Raw genomic sequence first — 5,746 nt, forward strand, 5'->3', positions numbered from 1 at the left:
TGGCTGCCTCCTGCACGCTCCCTACTGGGGATTGAGCCCAAAACTCAGGCATGTGCTCCCACCAGTCTTGGAACTTTTTCTGGCAGTGAGTTAGGTATTTCAGATTAATTCAATCCTTTTGAGGCTTCTTTCAAAAATCCTTTAGGGCAAGTCTAAAGTAGCCATTATTCTAAGAGTAATTTTGCCTCACTTGTAAGGTATGGCCTTTCTCATATCCCTGCTAAATGCTCTATATATTCAACAAGGTCTCTCTACTCTGGCTGAAGAGAATTCAAATGATTCCTGACCGAGTCTGAACCCTGAGAATTGTCTATTTTATATCTTCTCAGTTACTATTCTTTCCTCCAAAGTTGTGCTTGCTAGCTTTATGGGGTTTCACTCTAAGCATGCATAGATTAGTATTCAGCCAAAGACTCAAAAGGACTCCTATGCAGATTCATAAAACTCGGCATAGCCCCCTTTTCTCTAGAACTCTGCCTTGCAGATTCTAGCAGTTGCAGGCTCCCTGAGCACTAATCTCTACCTTCTTCTTTTTTTTTTTTTTAATATATTTTATTGACTTTTTACAGAGAGGAAGGGAGAGAGATAGAGAGTTAGAAACATCGATGAGAGAGAAACATCGATCAGCTGCCTCCTGCACATCTCCCACTGGGGATGTGCCCGCAACCCAGGTACATGCCCTTGACCGGAATCGAACCTGGGACCTTTCAGTCCGCAGGCCGACGCTCTATCCACTGAGCCAAACCGGTTTCGGCTAATCTCTACCTTCTTAACTCAGAAGAAATATTGAGCATTGTTATTCATTTGCATATCATCTTTTGTGAATGTCCATCAAAGTATTTTACTCTAGTCTTTTATTAATGATTTATAGGAATTATCTATTTAATCTGGATATGAGTTCTTTGCAGATGTGTGTATAGTAAATATTTTTGTTCTGTTACTTTATTATGTTATTTTCAAAGAGCAGTACTTTTTAAAATATATTTTTATTGATTTCAGAGAGAAGGGGAGAGGGAGAGAGATATAGAAACATCAACAATGAGAGAGAATCATTGATCAGCTGCCTCCTGCATGCGCCACACTGGGGATCAAGCCCGCAGCCTGGGCATGTGCCCTGACCAGGAATTGAACTGTGACCTCCTGGTTCATAAGAAGATGCTCAAACACCGAGCCATGCCAGCCAGCCAAAGAGCAGTAGTTTTATGTTTTATTTTATAGTTAGTTCTTTTTGTGTTCTGTCCAAAAAATATTTGTCTACCCTCAATCACGAAGATATTCTCGTACATGGTCTTCTAGCTCCTCTATAGTTTTAGCCATTACATTTAATTCTTAAAACCATCTTGAATTAACTCTTACATAAGATGTGGGGTATGAATCAGGGTTCAATTTTTTCCATACTGATATTCAGTTGATCTAGCATGATTTGTTGAAAATCTTTTTTTTCTCCATTAAACTACATTGGTATCTTTGTCAAAAATGATTGACTGTATACTTGTAGGTTTATTTCTGTACTCTCTTTTCCTTTACATTGGTCTATTTATCTTAATGCCAGTATCACTGACCTGATTTCTGTACTTTATGGTAAGTCTTAACTCAGGTAGAGTAAGCCCTCCAACTTTGTTGTTCTTCTTTGCCTAATCTACGACCCTTACCGTTCTCAGTAAATTTTACTGATAGTTTGTCAATATCTATAAGAATTTTGGGAAAATTGAAAACTTTATAACATTGATTATTCTAATCTATGAGCACGATCTGTTTCTCCATCCATTCAGGTCTTTCATTTCTCTCAACAATGCTTTGTAGTTTTTATTAGCAAAAGTCTTTCATAACACTTGTTAATTTATATCTGGGTAACTTTTTATTGTATTGTAATTGGAATCAATTTTCAAATTTTATTTTCTAATTGTTTGTGGTTTCCATTATGTTTTAATTTCAATTATTTTATTTTTCATTTGTAGAAGTTCTATTTGGATCTTTTCCAAATCTGCTTGGTCTTCCTTTATAGTTTCTTTTTTCCAACCTATGTATTTTAATTGGCCCTTTTAAAAAAACAACAACATAGCAATCAGTTATTTCATAGTCATGTTTGTATATAAAAATTCCAGCACTTCAATCCCTGTGGGTCTATTTCTGCTCTCTATTGTTTGTCATTTACAGCTCTTCTTTGTAAGTATATAGTTACTTCTTATTTAAAGCCATGCATTTTCCTTGAGATTTTATTTGTGGAAACTTTTTAAGGTCTGAGATAAAGGTAGGGCTCTCTATTGAGGATTTGCATTTGTTCCCACTACCGGTCTCAGATTACTGTAATTTAAATTATCGGTTTAAGTTTTTGTGTTTTTTTGGTTTTTAATTTGTTTATTGTTTAGAACACACGGGTAGCATGAATTTGGGCTTCAAACTACATGAAGGATAGATTGTGATTCCTGATTCTAATGATGATATGATTCTCTCTTTCTTACTCAACACCTAGGTTTTTGAAATCCCCTGGTGGGTGATGGGGTTAGTACTCACCTTGTTCACCCTTTTACTGGGAATGCAGACCTTTGGAGTCGTATCCTTATGGAGGAGGTGTCCCTGATCTTTGTACTCTGTATTTCTCTGTACTCTGTGAGGCCAGGCAACAGAAGCTCAAATTCATCTGGCTCAATAAATGTCCCAGGAGCAACAGCCAGCTGCGGAACTCCAGTTACCCTGCTGAGTTCCTTCTTTCACTTAGTATTTTGGCCTGAGAATCTCTTACTTTCTTGCCAGCTTATAAGTGCAGTTAGAAAGATATATTTCCCCAGCAATTTTAGTTTTTTTCAATGGGAGTGTTAATCCACCAATTATGAAGAATGGCACTCCTACTTACCTAACCGCCTCCGTTCCCAGACATCTTACAAATCACTATCACACTGTCTGTGACAGCAGAACACCATTGTAACTGCTCTAGGTATCAAATGGAACTAAAACAAAAGCTATTTTGCCAAGAGAAATTCAGCTTCTGGCATTGTCTCTGCTGCTTTTCCAACATTAAAAACAGCTCACAAGCTGTCTACCCCCGCTTGCCTCTGTCAAGCTGGTTTTCCCAAATGCTTGGGCTGCTTTAAGAAAATGTTTTGTTTTGTGTTTTGCATTGTTTTTGTTTTCTCTTAGACTTTTGTTATGAGTGTCTCATTTTAAACACACTAAGGATAAATACTTTATCTGCTTTGGGGACTTGATTTACTAATTTTTGATTAATTTTACAAATGCCCCATGGATACTACAAAACAGAAGTAGACTCCTTTTTGTACATGCAAACTTGTGAGAATGTGTATGTGTGTGTATATTTAATCCTGGTGGTTAATCTTGGCTTAATTTTGACTGCTTGGTGGCAAAGACAGACAGAGGTGCATTCAACTCTCCTCACTGCTTTCCCTGTTTCCCTGGAGATATAGCCTGTGGCCTTCACCACCCTCCTCACATCATCATAGAACTAAAAAGTAATGCTGGCTTCCTTGGCCCTCTCAGCGCTGAGGGCTAGTAGGCTTGAGCCATCTTCTCTCTGATCCTGAAAAGTAGTCCCGCAGCTACAGACTGTGGCTCTGTTTGCACTAGTCCTGCCCTCAGACAATTGACCTTGACCCGTCCCAGCCTTGCTTTCTGGGACTCATCCTCCAGTGGGCTGACCACTAGGTTCCTGCGATGTTCCCATATCCAGGCTGCGACATTTGTATCTACAATTCCTCCATCTAGCCCAGCCTTCTTATCATCCCCCTTTGCAAGACTGGAATCTCTGGCCCAAACTGAGCAAGGTGTGTGAGTGTTTGCTCTGTGCAGACCAACCTCCTTAGGTGGTTGTTCCTGCTTTGGAAGCACCCTTGGCTGTTCTCTGTCTGTCTCATCATCTTGTTTCTTGTTAGAATCTCTGGGGCTGACTGCCTGCGTGTCATCTGGCACTCTTTCTTTGGTTGCAGCCTCATTGTCTCACTATGGTCCTATTTACCCTTCCTCCTGTTGGTCTGCCCTTTCCAGTTGCATTGACTGTCGGTGGGCAGCGGGGAGGGAAGCGGGGAGGAGCCTAGCTCTCCCCAGGTCAGCCTGGAAGATTCCCTGTAGTCAAGGCAAATTGATGGTATTCAATAGGTAGCCACTTCCCCTTCCCCTTGGTTCAAATTTTTCTTTAGTCACCTGTTTTGAAAAAGTACAAAAAAAAGGCCAGAAGACATGAAACGCATGCCCATTTGGCCTCTTTGTATAAGCTTAATTTTACACACACACACACACACACACACACACACACACAGACATCACATGCACATTTAGAACTATACATCCAAACATCCAAAACAACAGCGTCCACATTAGATGAGAGAATTAAAACAAAACACAGCAGCAGCACTGGGGAGAGCTTAATACAACTCTATTTTGCAGGTCCAGCAGTCAAAAAGCAAGCAAGGAGAACTACCACAATTAAACATGCACACAGGCACACACACACACACACACACACACACACACATTCACTCACAGGTTCACATGCATGAACAGCAGAGCCTAGTTCTATTTTCCAGTATCCATGGGGCATTTACAAAACTGACCATAAATTAAGAAACCTGAAGAAATTACTCCAAAGCAGAAACAGGAGAGGATAAGTCCTGTGTCCCTCATGTGTTTAAAGTTGGACATTCCTAACAAAAGCTCAAATGAAAACAAAACAAAAGAAAATATTCAAAACCCCTTTGAAAATTTCCTAAACAACCCAAGCATTTGGGAAAAATCAGCTTGAAAGAGGGAGGGAGAGAGACAGCCTGGGAGCATCTTCTCACAGTTGGAGAAGTTGAGATAACCCCAGAAGCTGAATTTCTCTTGTATTGTATTGCCAATAGCTTTTGTTTGAATTCCCTTTGATATTGATAGTGATTAAGGCTGCAGGAAACTGCAAGGAAGAACTGACAGCGACTTTCAGTCTGTGCAGCAGGTGTGAAGGTGGAGAGTGGGAGGGTGGAGGGGGGCAGGGTGGAGAGTGGGCGCTCCAGAGGATCAGGTCCCCCAACAGCTCTGGATCAAGGCTAGCACGGAGAGCCAGCAGGCTCCCCACTGCCCCCAGTGCAGCCTCCACCCACCTAAATCAGGCAAGCACCAGCCTTGCATAAATCCTTCCCTACCTACAGGGGAGAGGCAAAGAAGCCCATCTCCATTTAATTATAGTGTCTTGGCCACAAGGAGCCTCTAAAAATTCTCTGGACCAAAGAGAGAAGCCGGCTGTCTCCTAATGGTCTTTTGCGGAGGAAATGGGAGATCCTAGAGCGCCGTCACGTTACCTGAACTGGAGGTGGGAAGGAGTATGAGCCTTAGCAGGCTTGGCATTCGCTGCCCCTTAGCTTGGTTGCCTGTGTTCCAGTTCCATCTGCATATCCGCCTTTTATTTTATTTTTAAAAAATATATTTTTATTGATTTCAAAGAGGAAGGGAGAGGAGAGAGATATAGAAACATCAATGAAGAGAAACAATCATTGATTGGCTGCTTCCTGCATGTCCCACACTGGGGAGCCTGCCACCTGGGTATGTGCCCTGACTAGGAATAGAACTATGACCTCCTGGTTCATAGGTCGACCCTCAACCATTGAGCCATGACGGCTGGGCTGCATATCCCACTTTTTAAAAAAATATATTTTATTGATTTTTTACAGAGAGGAAGGGAGAGGGATAGAGAATTAAAAACATTGATGAGAGAGAAACATCAATCAGCTGCCTCCTGCACACACTCCATTGGGGATGT

The sequence above is a fragment of the Myotis davidii genome, unplaced genomic scaffold, assembly GCF_000327345.1.
Source record: "Myotis davidii unplaced genomic scaffold, ASM32734v1 scaffold534, whole genome shotgun sequence".
Classification (NCBI taxonomy): Eukaryota; Metazoa; Chordata; class Mammalia; order Chiroptera; family Vespertilionidae; genus Myotis; species Myotis davidii.